The sequence below is a fragment of the Amblyraja radiata genome, chromosome 25 (genome assembly GCF_010909765.2).
Source record: "Amblyraja radiata isolate CabotCenter1 chromosome 25, sAmbRad1.1.pri, whole genome shotgun sequence".
Taxonomy (NCBI): Eukaryota; Metazoa; Chordata; class Chondrichthyes; order Rajiformes; family Rajidae; genus Amblyraja; species Amblyraja radiata.
The window spans coordinates 7,442,388-7,463,086 of record NC_045980.1 but is presented as its reverse complement, the minus strand read 5'-3'; the positions used below and the strand labels follow the sequence as shown (position 1 = coordinate 7,463,086).

Below are 20,699 nucleotides of genomic sequence, written 5' to 3'. Positions count from 1 at the left end.
ATCCTCCTGCCTTCTCCCCATAACCTCTGACACCTGTACTCATCAAGAATCTATCTATCTCTGCCATAAAAATATCCACTGACTGGGCCTCTACAGCCGCCTGCCATCCAGCCAACCTGTTATATTGAGGGTCCCCACCCAAAAAGCTCTAGAGGACCTCCCGTGCCCTGCAGAAATGCTACCTGCCCCCCTGAGTTACTCCAGCATTTAGTGTTCTGGCCAAAAATCATTGATTGATGGATGTGCCCCACATCAGTATTGTTGGTTGAGGGACATTGACTCACCTGTGTTAGTGGGTCAGGGACATCGACCTACTTGTGTTATTGGCTGAAGGGCATTGGCCCTGGGCATGTTATTGGTTGATGGGCATTAACGGACCCGCTAAGGCCGTTGACTATTGGTTAATTGATGAATAAGGTCCTCACATTAGACAAAAACAAAACTGGTGTGAGGATAACAAGAGTGTTGTGATGAGTGAATGTTTTACAGCCTGAGAGTTGGTTGATGGTGGTGTTCCCCAAAGATTAATGCTAAGCTCATGTCTTCTGTAGTTTGTTCAGTAATGACCGAAATTGAAAGCAAAATTACTCCAGCTGCTACCAACGGCGAACTTGGAGCTGGGATAAACTGTGAGTGGGATAGTAGCAAGCTGGAAAACAACATAGATAGCAAGCTGGAAAACAACATAGATTTGCTAAAGGAATGATCAAACAAGTGGCAGATTAAATTAAAAAGGAGTTCATAAATCCATAAGTTATAGAAACAGAATGTGGCCATTTGACCCATCAAGTCTACTCTGCTATTCAATCATGTCAGATCTATCTTTACCTCTCAACCCCATTCTCCTGCCTTCTCCCAATAACCCATGACACCCGCACTAATCAACGATTTGTCAATCTCCACCTTAAAAATATTAATTGACTTGGCCTCCACAGCCCTCTGTGGGAATGAAGTCGGCAAATTCACCACCCTCTGACTAAAGGGATTCCTCCTCAACTCCTTCCTAAATGTACATCCTTTTATTCTGAGGCTATGGTCTCTGGTCCTTGACTCTCCCACCAGTGGAAACATCCACTCTCTCCAGGCACTTTCACTAGTCGGTAAGTTTCAATGAGGTCTCCCCTCATTCTTCTAAACTCCAGCGAGTACAGGCCATCAAACGCTCATCATATGTTATGAGCAAATTGACGTGATACTCTTTGGCAGGAAGAATAAGGAAACACTGTGTTGCCTGGCAGTTCTAAAGAGTGCGTGGAACAGCTAGTCCTGGAAATACAAGTACATAAATCTTTGTATTGTAATTGGCAGGAAATGTGAAGTGAGTAATTGACAAAGAATTTGGATCCCAGGGTTTATATAAAGATGACAAAGGCAGTGGGATTAAATTGAACAGTTTTTAATAAAGTTTGGACAATGAGAAAATTGTATCTAAGCCTGGTCACCACAATTTGGAATGATAGCAATGTCGAAGAGAGGAGGCAGAACAGATTTAGAGGAATCTACTTCCTGAGTGACTTCAGCTACAAGGTTAACTCTGCAGAGATGAGGTTGCTCTGCATCAAAGGATGTTGATGGGAGATTTGATGAAGTTGTGCATGATCATGAAAATTCATGTCATTCCCAGTGGTGGATGGTTCATGAACTGGGGCAGATTCAATGATATGGATAAAAGATCTGGCGGAATTTAGAAAATATTTCAGTTTTTCTAGAGAGGGTAGATACGGTCTGGAACTCATTGTGTAGAAGTCTGATGAAAACAGACTCAATTTTCAAAACAGACAGCCACACATAATGGAGAAGTATAGGGAAAAAGTCTAACTGTAGAGAGCTGGCTTGGGCTGAATGGGCCGAATGGCCTTCCTAGTCTATACCACAGCTATTTTAGTTTAGTTTAGAGATACAGTGCAGAAACAGGCCCTTTTGGCCCACTGAGTATGCACTGACCAGCGATCCCCAAACACGAACACAATCCTACACACACTAGGGACAATTTACAATTTCACCAAGCCAATTAACCTACAAACCTGTACGGCTTTGGAGCATGGGAGAAAACCAGTGCACCCAGAGAAAATCCACACAGGTCACAGGGAGAACGTACAAACTCAGTACAGTCAGCACCCGTGGTTAGGAGCGAACCTGGGTCTCCGGCGCTGTAAGGCCCTGGCACCCAGTGATCTGCAACCTTACTGTGGCACGTAAAATCAACAACACTGAAGTAAGAAGTTTACGTTTAGGGGTTTACTGGCCTATTATCTAAGTATAACATTACATTGTTTCCTCAGAAGGAAATATTTAAAGAGGCCCATTTTGATTATAAAAATGTACAACCAAAAATGTTTCCATGATTGCTTCACAACGACCAACAGAGGATTTTAACTGGGTCTTTTCTAATTCTTTCCCTTCTCCGCCTCACCCATAGCCCAATGACCAAAATCATTCTCTACAAATTCTTCTATGCTTGTTACATCTCTTTGATATATAAAAAACGACTTTCATTTACGCAGCGCCTCGGATGTTGGAGAATCTCCAATGCAATAATCACTCAGAAGCTGGCACAGAAGCATAGGAGACCTTGGGACAGCTTGGTTAAAGATGTTTGCTTTAAAGAGCGGAGGAAAGGGGAATGGAGAGGTAGAGAGGTTCTGGGAGGGGATTCGTGGAGGACTGGGGTATTTCGGTAATGAAAATTGGGGGCGCACCAGGAATGGGAATCAAGGAAGAAGCTGTTCTCGGAGGGAAGGAAGAATGAAGAAGCATAAAAAATATAGAGAGGTATCATCATCGGTGTTCACTCGAAACGAGTATGACTGTCCTCTCCTCTCCATAGGGTCGTCTACATGTGGGTCTGCAGATGTCTGTGGAGGCCGATCCACGATCCGCGATCTACACACCGTGGTGCAACATGGGCAGTGGAGACTGGCGTTGGTTGGTAGTCGTCGAGACCCCTTCTCTCTCTCCTTACTGTGCTGTCGCTTTGTCTCTGCGACACACGGCGTAGTTCCATTTCGTGAAGTGCAGCTCCTTCCTGCACGGATTTCTTGGTGCAATCAATACAAACAAGTACCTGTATAAAGATATATTGACCTTGGAGAGAGTCCAATGCAGTTTTACAAGAGTGATACTTGGAGCCAATGGTATAAACGAGGAAGAGAGATTTCGCAACATTTCCTGTAACCTGGCAAAATAAGACATGATCCTATTTGAAAATTTCAGGATATTGCTTAGCTAATTGAGGAGGTTGAGGCCAATATTTAATTTTTAGTTTCAGGGATTCTGGTGTTCAGGAAACAGGATTTCAGAGAGGTAGCAGGGATAGGGGCTAAAAATTTGGAACTTTCCTCTGCAAATATAAACTAAAGCTGGGCCTTAGAATCGCAGAGCCTTACTGCACAGGAGGAGGCTTTTCGGCCCCTTGAGTCCATACTAGGCAAATGGGACTTGATATGAATCTCACCTCTCAGCTCTTGGTCCAGTTTCTTGTGGGTTGCAACCCTTCCGGAGGGGTTCCATGTACTTTATAAGTGTGTTGGGGGTCCTTTCAGGCAGTGAGTTGCAAATTAACATCACTCACTGAGTGAAGTCATTCTTTCCTAATTCCACTCCAGTTCCACCAAATAACTCACATCTGTACTCCTGGTTAGTAAGATCTCTGCTAAGGGAAATAAACCACATCAATTGGTTCACAAGTTCCAGGAGCAGTTTAAGGCCATTCGACCCATCAAGTTTACTCCACCATTCAATCATGGCTGAACTATCTTTCCCTCTCAACACCATTCTCTTGCCTTCACCCCATAACCCTCGACACCGTACAAATCAAAAATCTGTCTATCTCCGCCTTAGAAATATCCATTGACTTGGCCTCCACAGCCATCTGTGAGAATGAATTCCACAGATTCACCTCTGACTAAAGAAATTCCTTCTCATCGCCTTTCTGAAGGCACATCCTTTTATTCTGAGACTATGGCCTCTGGTCATAGACTCTCCCACTGACGGAAACATCCTCTCCACATCCACTCTATCCAGGCCTTTCACTATTCGGTACGTTTCAATGAGGTCCCCCCTCATCCATCTAAACTACAGTGAGTACAGGCCCAGTGCTTTCAAACACTCATCATATGTTAACCTAATTCCTGGGATCATTCTTGTAAACCTCCTCTGGACCCTCTCCAACACCAACATATCCTTCCTCAGAATTGGGGCCAAAACTGCTCACAATACTCCAAATGCAGCCTGACCAGTATCTTATAAAGCCTCAGCGTTACATCCCTGTTTTGGTATTGTAGCCCTCATCAATTAAATGCTAGCATAGAATTCGCCATCCTTACTACCAATTTAACTTGCAAGTTATTGTTTCGGGAATCCTGCACCAGGACTCCCAAATCCCTTTGCACTACCACCTTAATTTAGTTTAGAAAAGCTGCGCACAATCAGGCCCTTCGACCCACCGAGTCTGCACCGACCAGCGATCCCCGCACATTAACACCATCCAACACACACTCGGGACTATTTAAATTTATACCAAACCAATTAACCTACATACCTGTATGTCTTTGGATTGTGGGAGGAAACTGAAGATATCGGAGAAATCCCACGCAATCACAGGGAGAACGTACAAACTCCACACAGCACCCATAGTCGGGATCGAACCGGGGTCTCTGACGTTGTAAACGCTGCAAAGCAGCAACTCTACCGCTGCGCCACCGTGTTGCGTTGTTAGATGGCTGTTTAGTATGCAGAGTTACGATATGGTAGGAGGTAAATTGGAACAGGACTCAGGTCAGCTGAGGTCTCATTGAATGGGAGAACCTGCTTCAGGGTCTGAAGGATGGCAGAAGATACGTCAGGACCTCCTGTCCTTTATTCACCGTCTTGTTTTCTTCTGTAAGTGCAAACGTCAGGTGAAAGCAGTCCACCACAGTCAATGACAGGTCAACATCTGGTATCAAAGCTCATAAAAGAATGATTACTTGTTCGAGGTGCTGGAATGTGTCCAATTCTCCTGAAGCTGTAACCGCAATAACATCTTCAGGAGAGCAGGGGAGGGAGAAATGGGCAGAGGCTCTGTTTTATTTTCCGTCTAATAACATATCATAAAACAAAGCATTGAGAATGTTATTAAGAAATGTGATAATGGACAAAGGTGTGCATTCACATATTTAGTTTAGTTTAGAGATACAGCGCAGGAACAGGCCCTTCGGCCCACCGAGTCCACACACTAATGGGCCTGTCCCACGTAGGCGAATTTTTAGGCGACTGCCCGCAAATGTCAAGTTGCTGGCAGTCGCCTGAAAAACCAGCAACTGGCGACTGTCAGAGTGGAGCACACACACACAAACACATTGATTCATTCACCAGCCCGTTATGCAGGCGGGGAACAGGGCAAGCGGGGGGAGCGCCATCTAAAAAATTCACACGGTACAAAGCTAAGGTGAATCAGAAACACACCGCGATGAACAGGAAGGTTGGGGCTGTAAAAAGATGGCTAAAGCACAGTGTAAGCCCTTTAAAAGAGGGGGGGAGAGGTGTGGAGACAGCTTTTAAGAAGCCAGAGATACACGGCTGTGAAGCCCAGCGAACAATTAACATTACCGGTCGGTTATCCTTGGTTCTGAAAACGACTGCTTACGTTTTTTTCCCCAATGAGCCAATGAAATTCACCGGTCAGCACCGGCTACAACCTACGAGAGCCTCCGAGAACCTTCGACCTCCTGGCAACCCACTAGGACCTTCGTGCGACCCACCTATGGCACGAGACTTCTCGCTACTCTCCATGGCGGCTTCATTCTAGTCGCCGCAAATTATTCAACATGTTGAAAAATTCATGGCGACCATAATGAGGCAGCGACTATTTCCCGGAATGCCTCACGAACTCCTCACGACCATGAAGGCGACTCCCCGCAATCACCCACGAACATGCGGCGACCATGTGGCGACTGCACAGTGTCCTGCAGTCACCTAAACGGACACCTAAGTGGGACAGGCCCATAACACTATTCTACACAGACTAGGGACAATTTAGACTTATACCAAGCCAATTAACCTGCAAACCTGTACGTCTTTGGAGTGGGGGAGGAAACTGAAGATCTCAGAAAAAACCCACGCGGTCACAGGGAGAACATACACACTCCATACTGACAGCACCCGCAGTCGGGATCACTGCAAGCGCTGTAAGGCAGAAATTCTACCTCTGCTCCACCGTGATCAGGAAGTGAATTTTCGCTCAAAAGAACTAACATGAAAGAGGAACTGTTGGCACCGTTTTAAAGTTGCTGTTTTGTGTCATTATCCAGAGAGGGGTTTGGACAACTGCTCCACAAACACGAACAGGACATACCAACTATTTTGTTGCAAGATTTCGAGGACAATTAATTTTAAGACCAGGTGAGTGGCAAGAGGTGGAAAACCATCAGCCTGAGGAAGTGTCCCGACCCGAAAAGTTATCTCAGGAGTAAAAAGTGTTTTATTGTCATATGTCTCAGATGGAACAATGGAATTACTAGTTGCAGCAGCACAACAGAATGTGTAAACGTAGTGTAGGATGGAACTGCAGATGCTGGTTTAAACCGAAGATACACACAAAATGCTGGAGTAACTCAGTGGGACGGGCAGCATCTCTGGAGAGAAGGAATGGGTGACATTTCAGGACACAAAATGTTACCCATTTCTTCTCTGCAGAGATGCTGCCTGTCCCGCTGAGTTACTCCAGCATTTTATGTAAACAAAGTACTCTGTAAACAATAATATAAACAAAAATGTTTGGAGTGTGGGAGGAAACCGAAGATCTCAGAGAAAGCCCACGCAGATCACGGGAAGAAAGTACAAACTCAATACAGACAGCACCCGTAGTCGGGATCGAACCCGGTTCTCTGGTGCTGCATTTTGCTGTAAGGCAGCAACTCTACCACTGCGCCACTGTGACCATATATATATATATACACATATCCATGCACACATACGTACACATTAAAAACAAACAATAATAGTGCAATAATAACAGTAATAGTCTATGTAATTCAGAACTAATTAGAAGTTGTAGTGTGTAATAGCCTAATGGCTGTAGGCAAGAAGCTGTTACTGAATTGCATTTCCCTCCACAGATGCTGCCTCACCCCGTTGAGTTCCTCCAGCAGTTTGTTTTTTGCAGGTGGAAAACCTTTATGCAATAAGGCAAAACAACACGGACCTCATTAACGCCTGAGTAATATAGAGCTTGATCGCAGAGAATCATCCCTGCTTGCATTCTGTTGTTGGACCACACATATGAAGACAAGGTGAATGATGCTGAACCCTATGTGCAGGAGCTCTGTGACAAAGCAAGGAAAGCGATGACTGGAAAGCTTGAGGTATGGGACGAGTCCAATGAAAAACCAATGCAAAAATCAAGCAGTTGAACAGATCCAGGTGCCATATCTTGTGGTCTCCAGCCTAGTTCTTGTACAGAGGGGATCTGTTACTCAGCAAATAAAGTCCACATAGCTGATGCACAGTCCCCCTGCTGCAGCAGAGTGTACAGCCTCAGAGTCACGATGACTCCGACAGTTTCAGGGCACGATACGGTCGGGTCTGCACTGGTGTGCCGTTAATGATGGAGTTGGTCTGAGGGGAGGTGGGAAGAGGGTAGCTCTAAGCCAGCTCAGTGCGAGAGCCTAGTAATTATTTTGTGTATACCATGTGTGTGTGTGTATGTGCGTGTGTGTGTGTGTGTGTGTGTGTGTGTGTGTGTGTGTGTGCGCGTGTGTGTGTGCGCGTGTGTGTGTGCATGTGTGCGTGTATGTGTGAGCGTGTGTGTTTGTGTATGCTTGTGTGAGTGTGTGTATGTGTATGTGTGTGCATGTTTGTATGTGTGTATGTGTGTGCGCGTATGTGCACGTGTGTGTGTGCGTGTGTGCATGTGTGTGCGTGCTTGTGTGTGCGTGTGTGTGCATGTGTAAGTGTGTGTGCATACGTTCATAAATGATAGGAGCAGAATTAGGCCATTCGGCACATCAAGTCTACTCAGCCATTCAATCGTGGCTGATCTATCTTTCCTTCTCAACATTTTCCTGCCTTCTCCCCATAACCCTTTGCGTATGTGTGTGTGTGTGTGTGTGTGCGCGTGTGTGCGTGTGTGCACGCGTGTGTGCGTGTGTGTATGCATGTGCGTGTGCGTGTGTGTTTGCATGTGCATGTGCATGAGTGTGTGCATAACTAAGCTACCAGTCTCTCAGTAAACTGGAGCACATATCTTATAGAAACTTACAAAATTCTTAAGGGGTTGGACAGGCTAGATGCAGGAAGATTGCTCCCGATGTTGGGGAAGTCCAGGACAAGGGGTCACAGCTTAAGGATAAGGGGGACATCCTTTAAAACCGAGATGAGAAGAACTTTTTTCACACAGAGAGTGGTGAATCTCTGGAACTCCCTGCCACAGAGGGTAGTCGAGGCCAGTTCATTGGCTATATTTAAGAGGGAGTTAGATGTGGCCCTTGTGGCTAAGGGGATCAGAGGGTATGGAGAGAAGGCAGGTACGGGATACTGAGTTGGATGATCAGCCATGATCATATTGAATGGCGGTGCAGGCTCAAAGGGCCGAATGGCCTACTCCTGCACCTAATTTCTATGTTTCTATGTTTCTATATCAACATATAAACTGCTCACTGCCCCAATCTCTTCTCTTTGCCACCAGGGCTCTAGCTTCCAAGCCCTTGCTCCAACAGGTACCGTTGCATTACACTGGCACAGCAGTAAAGTTACTGCCTTACAGCGCCAGAGACCCGGGTTCGATCCTGACTACGGGTGCTGTCTGTCCGGAGTAAGTACTTTCTCACTGTGACTGCGTGGGTTTTCTCCGGGTGGTCAGGCTTCCTCCCACACTCCAAAGACATACAGGTTTGTAGATTATTAGGCTTCGGTAAAGTTGTAAATTGTCCTGAGTTCTAGTGTATAAGTAATCACTGGTCGGTGTAGACTCTGTGGGCCGAAGGGCCTGTTTACGTGCCGTATCTCTAAACTAAAAAAAACTAAGCAGTGACAGGATTGGTCAAAGTCAGCATGGATTTATGAAGGGGAAATCATGCTTGACTAATCTGCTGGAATTGTTTGAGGATGTAACATGTAGAATGGATATGGGCGAGCCAGTGGATGTGGTGTGGATGTGGTGTATCTGGACTTTCAAATATTTTCGATTTAAACCAAAATCTGCAGTTCCTTCCGACACTGTTTCAAAAAGCCTTTGACAAGGTCCCACCCAAGAGATTAGTGCGCAAAATTAGAGCATATGGTATTGGGGGTAGGATATTAACATGGATAGAAAACTGGAAGCAATGAGTAGAAATAATAAGATTAAACGAGAACTTACCAGTTTGAAGTTTGATCTTGATTTTATGAGGAGTTATGATGAGCGATTACGTGAAGAAGGGCCGTCCGTCTGCGTGCGCGTCAATCTTCAAAGCAGCGGTGTTAAATCGCAGATAAAAAGAAGACCTGAGAATAGTAAGATTGTGAAGAAACTAGAACTTCCATGTGACCTTGATAGTATGAGGGTGGGAGCGGTGGGCACGTAATCGCTCATCGTAACTCCTCATAAAATCAAGATCAAACTTCAAACTGGTAAGTTCTCATTTAATCTTACCATTTTACTTCGGAGTCACGTGAGTGACTACGTGAAGATTTCAAAGCTCTGTGATTTTACGCCGGTTACGAATCCAGGCGTCACACACTGAATGGATTGACCATGGATGCGTGTAATCATTAAAGCATTCAGACATTACGTAGTTAAGTAAAGACACTGATGCTTTAAATGAAAGAAAAGTTTAAAAAAAAATAGTTACCCCCCCCCCCCCCCAACCTTGGGGGGAAACTAAGGGACAGAACTTAAAATGGTACGTGCAAACACCCCCAGTCCGGTTATGGGTTTGTTATAAAACCAGTGGACCGTTATTTCATTCGTCCATCCTGCAGCCACTAGGATGTCGTCAAGGGGCACGTCCATAGCTCTTGCTGCATACGTAGATGCAGCCCTGGTGGAGTGAGATTTAACCATATAAATGTTCACTCCAGCTACCACCATTACCTCCTTTGACCATCTGGAGATGGTTTGAGTTGACACCTGTCTGGTGTGGTTTTTTTTTTTTTTTTATTTATTTTTTTTTTTTTATGGCTGATGAGGACCGATTGTTCTGAGCCTCTGAGGTTCTCCGTAACTCTCAGATAGTGGTGTTAGTACGTTACCACACACACAACCGTTGGTCCTCTGGATATGCCAAGAACTGGATCTCCATCCCTGGCATTCCTGGCCTGCTCTGTTTTATCAGGTTCCTGATTAGGAATGCTATGTTGTTCATATTGGTGGTCATGTCGTCCAATCGTAGCTTTTGCAGTGTCTGGACTCTTTGTCAGCATACCACCTTCAGGGTTAGTTATAGGCGGTCCCCACTGTCAAAGTAGGGTTAGTACCACGCTCACATCCCATGTGTCCGTGTACCTTGGCCTTGGAGGTATTAAATTGTAAATTCCCTTAATGAATTTTGTTGTAAAGGGGTGCGTTCCTATCGACCCGTGCCCTGCTTCCAGCATCAGATAGGAGGAGAGTGCGCCTCTGGCACTATAGATTGCACTATAACTGTTTATAGATATAGTACAGAGTTGATAGGAACTCCAAGACATCCGTTATCCGAACTGTGTTGTATTTGTTCGGACAGTCCTATACTTTGAAATGACATCCCCAGAATCTGCAGACCAACAATTAATACGTTCATGTAGTGGATGATTACTCCCTGTAACTGGGTTCACTAGGAGGTCGCTGCTCTTGGGTACAGCCATAATTGGCTGGACTATAGTTCCCAACATTTTTTGGGAACCAGGCTTGAGTAGGCCAATCTGGCACTACCAATATGCCTGTGGCTTTGTCTTGCTTGATTTTGGTCAAGCATCGGTTTGTGAGACAAATTTGCGGAAAGCATGCATAAACAATCCTCCCTAATTGAGGGAGAAAGCATCCACTGCCTTTGTTCCTGGATCCTGCTTGCAGGACACATATCTGGGTAACTGATGGTTTAGTCTAGATGCAAATAGATCAATATCTGCTATGCCAAATCGTGTAGTTATTTCGTTAAATACTGCCTGATTCAACATCCATTCTGTGTTGTTATTAAACATCCGTGATCCAGCATCTGTCACCGTGTTATATCTACCTCGTAGATTTCCCAAATATTCCTCTCGATACACCAGTGCCAAATGAGGTTCGACAATCTATCGTAAGATACAGATTTTACACCACCCTTGTTAGTGGATATGTGCCACCGCAGTGGTGTTATCAATCTGAATTTGAACAAGCACCGGTTGCATATTGCTACAGAACCCCTTGAGTCCAAATTGTGCCCCCAACAATTCTGGGTAATTGATTCCATGTGTTGGGGAATTACAGACTCCTGCTCATTCCATCTGCCCCCACAGCTCTAGACTGTGTTAGTGGCTCCCCATCCTTAGCCGCTAGCATAGGTCTGAAGAACCCCCGATGGCTTTCAAGCAAATTTACTTTGAGCTTTCTCACGTTCGTTATCCACCGTAGTTTATTCAACAATGGTCTCTGCTGGCAATCCATAGTTTTGCCAATTTTGCCTGCATGGAATCTGAGTGTTCGTTCCTTTGCTCGCTGTAATTCTGATAATGCAAAGGCCCGTACGTACTGCTGGAAATGCGGCTACTATTTGCCAATTACACTCGCTGTTTGCCTGATAGATGGCTAGTATTTGACTATCAGGTCATAGCAGGCTTGATTAATATAGTCGTTTGCCCCTAGGCAAAGTCACCAACATATTTACTGTTTTTGATAGTAAATTCTAGGTAATCAATTACCCTTGTAGGTGTCAATTTTGATTTAACTGGATGGATGAGGTAACCAATTCTATCAAACAGGGTTTTGGTTTGCTTTGACTGATGCTTCTGCCAATTCTTGGTGACTCCAAAATGAAATTGTCCAAATATGCCATTACTATGTGGTTCTGAGACCTTTGTAGACCCAGAATTGGTTACCGTAGTTTTGTCAATAGTCTAGGAGCTGATGTCAACCCATTTGGCAGATCCATACCATCCAGTTAAACTTCAAATATCTCCTGTTCTTAGTGAATAGACACCGAATAGTATGCATCTTTGAGGTCGATGCATGCCATGTGACCATTTTATAGGAAGCTCCTATAAAACAGTAGTTAGACCGTAACAAAATTACTGTTTCTAAAAGTCTATACTGCACAAATGAGTTAAAACTGGATGAAGTGACATCCTCCATCTGTCACATGTCCTGAATGACAATCCTGCCCAAAATTACTGGGCCTGCCTTGAAGACAATTCCAGTCCGAGTTCCAAGTCTGCTTGGAACCTGTGTATGTTGTGCAGTAAAATTATCACGTTATTATCTGTTTTTAAAAAAACAGTTATGAAATTTCATGTTATTGTCATTTTGAACAAGAACACAAGAGTAAATTACCAACATGTAACTGCTCCACAATCCCTTGTTTCAGTAAACCCAGACCCACCTACCTCCATGGCTACCGGTGGTCTTGTGGTAAGCCCAAAGGCCCCTGATGCGGATTCCTTTTCTCTCCTTGATTGGGAGTAGGACTGGTAAGGAGTGTGGATTCCATGTTTCTCCCGACCTCTGCTTGGGTCTGGTCTGAAAACCTCATCATACTGAGCCTGCCTTGTAGGACAATTCTGGCCATTATTTTGAGTCTGCCTTGAAAGACGACTCTGATCGTATTTCCGTGCCCAGCTTTCAAGCTACCACCAGATTCAGTGAACCGCTTACCCCCTATGGAGGTGTGGGGTGTGTTGTCGCCTATGCGGATATTCTGCCAACTGCTGGCTCTTGAGGCCATATGCATGTGCTTCAGTATGTTCATACTTTAAATTCGAGATCAGTTACCTACTGATCATTCACACTCCCCTCCACTGAGAGTGAGGTTCGTAGGCAGCTCTGAAAACAGGTGCTGCCGCAGGCCCCTGAGGATACCTTTGCTGACATGGCCCTTCCAGTGGACCTAAATGAGATTCTAGCTTTGGTCAGACTGAAATGGACCATGAATGCTCCTCTCCTCAGAGCAGGAGACATTTGTGCAGCCCTGAAAACAGGTGCTGCTGCCTGCGGGTTCTCCATAATACCCGGGCTGTCAAGAGCTAGATTCCATCCAGGGAAGCACCCAGTGGAACCTGGATGATTGCAGAAGCACTTATTTTCTGTTTGTTTGTATGGAAGCTTATTATTCCTTTTATGTAAAGCATTTTGGTGTTGACTTAAACAGTGCAATATAAGTAAAACTTACTTACTTCCTTTCTTCTGCTTGTCCCTGGGAAGGTTTCCCCCCCCTCTCTTCTTGTACTCTGATTCAGAGTGGTTTCTTCTACATGTAGTTCCCCCTCCAATGGGGAAGACATTGGGCTGCCCCATGTGCGAGGCTCCCGGCACCGGCACTGCTGTAGGCCGTGCTGATACTGCTCCCTCCTTTGGAGCAGATCATTGTTGGAGCAACTTCTCCATATGTTGCTCCATGTGGGAGAAGTCGTCCTCAGACGCTCTCCGTTGAGGGAGGGTATCCCTCTTCCCCGGACTCATCTGAGTCAACGGGTTTGTTTAGACTTGCGGGTGGCATTACGCCCCGCAGGACAACCACGGAGCTCCTGCTCCCGCGCAAAGTCTCCTGCCGATTCTGCTGTCGGCGCTAATGTCGGGAACAAGACCATCACCCGCTATTTGGAAAGCTGCGGTCTTCAGCAGCCGACATCCCCGCGGGCCATCTCCTCGACATCTGGGCTCTGATAAAAACCTTCAAGCTCGAAAGAACGCAGGTAAGTGATTCAACTTTCCTTACCTGCTCATCCATGACGGCCTGGGAGGACTCAGTGCCTGCCAGTCCGTCGTGCGTGTTGCGTTCAGACATAATGACGCGCACGCAGACGGACGGCCCTTCTTCACGTAGTCACTCACGTGACTCCGAAGTAAAATTAACAGGTTCTTTTCAGAATGGCAGGCAGTCACTAGTGGGGTGCCTCAAGGCTCAGTGCTGGGACACCAGTGTTGACAATATATACTAACAAGTTGGGCGAGGGAATCAAATGTAACATCTCTAAGTTTGCAGATGACACAAAGCTGGGTGGCAGTGTGAGCTGCGAGGAGGATGCTATGAAGCTGCAGGGTGACTTGGATTGATTGGGTGAGTGGGCAGAAGCATGGCAGATTCAGTATAGTGTGGATATATGTGAGGTTATCCACTTTGGTGACAAGAACAGGAAGGCAGATTATTATCTGAATGGTGTCAGATTAGGAGAAGGGGAGGTGCAACAAGACCTGGGTGTGCTTGTACATCAGTCACTGAAAGTAAGCATGCAGGTACAGCAGGCAATGAGAGGATTTGAGTTTAGGGACAAGGAGGTTCTACTGCAGTTGTACAGGGCCCTGGTGAGACCACACCTGGAGTATTGTGTGCAATTTTGGTCTCCTAATTTGAGGAAGGACATTATTGCTATTGAGGGAGTGCAGTGTAGGTTCACCAGGTTAATTCCCTGGATGGCGGGACTGGTATGATAAAAGAATGGGTCGACTGGGCTTGTATTCGCTGGAATTTAGAAGGATGAGGGGAGATCTTATAGAAACATATAAAATTCTTAAAGGATTGGACAGGCTAGATGCAGGAAAAATGTTCCCTGTGTTGGGGGAGTCCAGAACCAGAGGTCACGGTTTAAGAATAAGGGGTAGGCCATTTAGGACTGAGATGAGGAAAATCTTTTTTGACCCAGAGAGTTGTAAATCTGTGGAATTCTCTGCCACAGAAGGCAGTTGAGGGCAATTCACTGAATGTTTTCAATAGAGAGTTAGATTTAACTCGGAGCTAAGGGAATCATGGGGAAAACGCTGGAAAGGGGTACAGATTTTGGTTGATCAGCCATGATCATATTGAATGGCGGTGCTGGCTCAAAGGGCCGAATGGCCTACTCCTGCACCTATTTCTATGTTTCTAAACAGTATCAATATCACTGACTCTGCACAGATTTTCCAGCCTTTGCTTAACAATGTCTTTCTTGTGACTCAGCAAATTATTTCCCAACAAAATTGCCATCAATACTCGATGGCCGTCTAAAGATAGCAGGCGGTGATTTATCTGAGAGCCTGCTGATGCTCACTTCAAGTGTGGCTGGAAATGGTGGCTTCAAGGTCATTCACACCCTTAAATACTCTGCCTGATGGAGAAAGACAGAGGGCCAGAAGGGGCGTTCAAGCCTGTGAACAAGACCAAGACCATCATTCCTATGCTCAGTAGATGCCTGTCCCTCTCACACAGGTGAGCGAGGCGCCTAAAAGAAGGCCTGTGCTGCTGGCTAACATGTGAGCTTCAAACCCAGGAAATGGGTGTGCAAAACCTAACTCCTGGTGCTTAGAGTTCATGGAAGAGAGCTAAAGCAGGTGTCAGGAACTCCGCATTCAGTCTGGCTGTGTTGGTGCAGAAAGGTGTAAAACCACCCAGAGGATAACAAAGCAACTTAAAACCACTCCATTTGTGAAAGAGAAAGTCCTGAAGATAAAGACTGGGTGATTAAACCAAAAGTCTTTAACCAAAACGGTAGAGTTGCTGCCTTACAGCGCTTGCAGCACCAGAGACCAGTGTACGTTCCTGACTACGGGTGCTGTCTGTACGGAGTTTGTACGCCCCCCCCGTGACCTGCATGGGTTTTCCCCGAGATCTTCAGCTTCCTCCCACATTCCAACAACGTGCAAGTTTCTAAATTGTCCCTAGCGTGTGTGTTAATGTGCGGGGATCGCTGGTCGGTGCGGACTCGGTGGGCCGAAAGGCCTGTTTCCAGCGCTGTATTTCTAAACTAAACTAAACAAACTGCTTCTTTTGTATGTGATTCTTCGGGTCACTTTAGTAGAGGGTCAAGACTTTTCAATTGTGCTTTAAAATAAATAAATATATACTTTTCAATTAATTCCAGGAAATCAACATATGGGGGAAAAGTGGAGCTGAGGTCAAAGATCTGCCACAATCTAATTGAACGGCGGGGAAAGCCCATGGGGACACGAGGCAGATTACTGGACCCATTTCTCTGTTTTTGCGCTTCACTTTGGGGGCTGCCCTGCAGACTAAAATGGAGTGGGCCCATGCTAATGTCAGCCACTTCCTGGCAGGGAGCAGAAGGCAGCATATTGGCAGTGACCTTGCAGTTGTTTGTAATTGATGAGGAGCCTGAGGGAACCAGGAAAATGGGAGTACATTACCCATAAAACAAAGACTTCAATTAGTCAGTGATGAAAAGGACATCTGGAAAAGAAGAACTGTTTACCAGCTACAGGCATTTCTCTAACGTCGTCTTCCTTACCCAGCTAATTATTTATGACCAACGTGGCATGTTTGTTTAACTGAAAACAACAAAGTGATTGTTCACTGATTTGAGATTATAGTGATTTATCACCTTTTCCTGCTTTGAACTGCCTTTCACTGGATAGTGCTCTGTGTGTGCAGACACTTAGGGTGAAATATCAATTATACAAAAGTGTCATCGTTTGTTGTGTTTGATCACATAATAATTAGCCTGTCTCCTGCAATGGGGGCATTCGGATCGGTGAAGAAAGATGCTCTAAACACTGGCTGAGCGAGCGTTGTTTCTCACTCGGCAGCAAGCGTGAACTCAAGTGATCAGCTGGAGGATTGCGAGCTCAGCACCAGGCCCACAGCCTCCACTCTGCAGGCTTCTACACCACGTGGTATGTCTCTCCTGGTTCCTACTGCCCCCCCCCCCCCCAGCCAAATGGGAACCAGTAATGATTCCACTGGATCTTCCCCTTCCCCTTCTGTTAACCAGTCTGTAGAAGGGTCTTGACCCGGAACGTCACCTATTCCTTTTCTCCGTGGATGCTGCCCGACCCGCTGAGTTACTCCAGCATTTTGTGTCTATCCTCGGTGTAAACCAGCATCTGCAGTTCCTTCCTACACAGTCAGATAGAAAATTTGCCTTGGATCTGCAATGATGTTTTGGTACATTGTGGTGGGGACTGGCAGGAGTCCAGCCACAACATGTTCGTTTCGACTCTCAAGTTGAAATGCACCAGCGTGAATTTGTGAGGAGTGCTGTTAAGTCACACGGATGTTCATGGTAAAGATGAGGCAATGTGGGCCTGGGAATGAAACGTTATTGAAGAGTTGGAGGACGTGTGAGGAGTCTCGGATGCAAGTCGGAAGGAACTGGATGGCGGGAATGGAATCCTCTTCGATGGAGATGATAGACACAAAATGCTGGAGTAACTCAACGGGACAGGCAGCATCTCCGGAGAAAAGGAAAGGGTGACGCTTCGCATCAAGACCCTTCTTCAGACGGAATCGATCCGAAACATCACCCATTCCTTCTCTCCAGAGATGCTGCCTGTCCCGCTGAGTTACTCCAGCGTTTTGTGTCTATCTTCGGTGTAAACCAGCACCTGCAGTTCTTTCCTACACATTAGATGGAGATGAGTTCAGTGGGGCATTAGCAGGCAGAAACAATGGGTCTGCCAGGGCAGTCCTGTTTGTGGATGTTGGGAAGGAGATACAAGTGGACAGTATGGGGGTGGGGTACTATCAGGTTGGAGGGTGTGATTGTCAGAGATGATGAGATCGGTGAGGGTCTGGGATATGCTGTCCTGGTTTTCGTCTGTGGGGTCATGGTCGAGGGGTAGGTATAAGAAGGTGTCTGAGAGCTGGTGCCTGGCCTTAGCACGGTAGAAATCAGTTTGCCGGACTACAACAGCACCTCACTTGTCAACAAGTTTGATAACAGTATTTGGATTATTACTGAGTGAGCTGAGGCCTGTGCCTTCAGAGGGTGTGTGATTGACGCGAGTGAGGGCAGTGGAGAAGTCAAGGCGGCTGATGTTGCATCGAGAGTTGGAAATATAACATTTCATGAGGGTAAAAGGCCTCAGGGGGAGAATCCATGAGGAGGGGGTGTGTTGGAGTGGGGTGAAGGGCTTATCACTGACACACGAAGACTCTTTCCCAGAGAAAGAAGCCCGGAGTTGGAGTACATAGGGGCCCCGGGCAACTGCCCAGTGTGCCCATGCGTAAAGACGCCCCTGGCTGCAGGAAACGCCCCCGGGACACAAAGATGGCCGAGCGAGGAGTGGAGAGGGACGTCGGTTCGCAGGGAACTGCTCCAGTACATCGAGCGCGCGGGTCAACCGGACGTCGGACTTTGAATAATGGCGTCAAAAATTGAGGCGACTGCATGTGTAATATATGCAAAAAATAATTTCACCGTGCAGTTGCATATGTGACAGATAAAGAACCATTGAACCATTGAACTACAATGTGCGTTTAGCTCAATAGTGCAGTGCAATTTGTCAGGAAAGTGATACATCCATCCTACAGGAGATTCGATGCCCTCAGCAGCCTGCTCTGCACACTTCCACACACAATGTAGAAACTATACAAATTAATACAGCAGATAGCTCAAGGCGCACTGCAATATCGCACACTAAATTCACCATGGAAATTCCAATCAAATCTGCATCCAATTACTAATATAAGCAACATTAGGTGAACCAATTTCTAGACCTTAAGAAGATAAATCATGATGTGTCAGATTTCTTTCAATCTTCCAACAGTAATTTTACTTTGGAGTCAAGTGAGTGACTACGTGAAGAACCCGTCCAGCACGCATGCGCGTCATAGCGTTCACGCAGATGCAACAGCGACGAACGGGAGTACAGGCGCTCCCGCTACAAGCCTGAAGGAATGGACCGTTTGGTAAGTACTTACCTACAGGTTAAACTCGCGACTTTGCTCCTCTTTGTTGCTCCAGGGGAAACTGGAGAGAGCAAAGCAGCAGAGGGAAGCGGCCCCCGTTCGACTCCAGGGAAGGAACGTTCCGTCAGTGGAGGGGGGAGAGGCGGCACCTGGACCGCACACGCTGTGGTCTACAGTCAGGGTACTGAGCCGATGCCCAGTCCGCTAACAGCTCTGACCAACAGCAGTGAACTGGAGGGAAATTCAAAAACCAGCCGGTAATCCCTGCATCTCCCGACAAGGAGACTCGCCGCCCGAGAACCGCAGAAATGCCGCCCGAAAACGGCTGACAGCCTCTAGCGCAAAGTCAGCAACCAAACCTCAGGCTGGAGACAGACAAAGAAGATGGAATCGGCACTTCAAACGAGAGCAAGCAAGTGTCTGTTCTCCTAGCCTAGAGCAAGGTCATGGAGCCAAAAACTCCAGCGAGACTTGCCTCAGGAGCAGGGGCAAGTCCGCCAAGGGAGCATAACACTCCCACTCCAGTGCACTACAGCACTGGCCATCTCCCTTGTCGAGGGATCGATGGGGACCAGGGCTGGGCTGGTCAAGAAGAGGGGTCACTGGCTGAACAACATCGGGAGTATGCTTGAGGTACAGGATCAGGAAGAGCTGCTGGGTGTGGCCGCTATGTGGCTCCACCACGAGCGAGATGGCTTTCAGTCTCAACTGACGGCCAGCTTACTACCTGTTCTTTTTTTTTTTTTTAACTCTCCAAAACAGGTAGTCATGAGGCGTTGGATTTCATCACGCCTCCCCTAAATTGCATTTACTCAAAGTGCCCACCGTTATTGGGGGGTACATTGAGCATAGCTTTTTAAAACCCAAATATCTTAAATTGCATTTGATACCCCTGACTTCGGCTATCATTTTCGCATGCTCATTCCAGAAGGGCAGGGTAGTATGGCAAAACACCTGACCCTACTGTTCACAGATGCTCCGCAACTTCTCAGGAAGTTATAAAACCTGCCCTCAACCTAAAATTCACAGGACTGTGAGAACGCCGACCTCACAACCACAGATCCTGCTATCTGGCTAAGTTATCAAACCAAGCCTAAGAAACTGGACTAAGTATCCAAAATATTCGGCATCAAGAGGGCAGGGCCTGGAATGAGCACCACACAAAACCAGACAGCAGTACCTCCACGCGCCCACCAGTAGGCGTCTACTTAATAGTACTGGTGAAAGCTCGGGGCCCGCATGCCAACCCCCAGTAAGCCCTTTCAGGCCAGGGTCCACAGCGGGCCCCATGGAAAATGCGCCACCCCCCAACAACACCATCCCTACAGACAAGGAACCAGAAACCGAAGAAATGAACACACCACTAAACAACAGTGAAGACAGATAAGTATGGTTACTACCATCACATAAAAGGTGAAGGGTTTGTACTAACAGGGGGGGGAAATCACACCTGGGTTGGGAACATGAAGAACTATCACACTTGGTAGTTATATACCAAAAGTATTCAAGGATATAATTTGAATTAAGAAACCCATCACTTCTCGGCCTTTTGGCTAAGATCAAGTATAGTATCTGTTTTTATCAGTTTAATATCTGATACGTCCCTTATCTAGGGACCATATATTACCAGTTCAGCATGCACCCCAAGGGGTCTACCCTCCCACTAAAAAAGAACATGAGGGACTAGCTAACTGGAAAAGATATACTAGGGGTCATAAAGAAGCCTATATGAACCTTTGGTACCAACAAACCCAAGATGGTGAATGTCGCACCATCATTGATATACAAGGGGTCATAAAAAATCTAATATGAACCTGTTACGACTCCCGAATGCAAGTACTTCAGAGCCACGTAACACAAGTCAAAAACCAGGTTCAGGTTCAAAAAACAGTTTTAATTATTCATTGGAACACAAAACTCAAACCTGATTTAAACAACCCAGTCAGGGAT

At 46.2% G+C, this 20,699-nt stretch overlaps 1 pseudogene; it reads left to right on the top strand.

Annotated features, from left to right (window-relative positions):
* Positions 1-20,282: 20,282 nt before the first annotated feature.
* LOC116987690 lies at positions 20,283-20,396 on the top strand (annotated as a pseudogene).
* Positions 20,397-20,699: the final 303 nt, after the last annotated feature.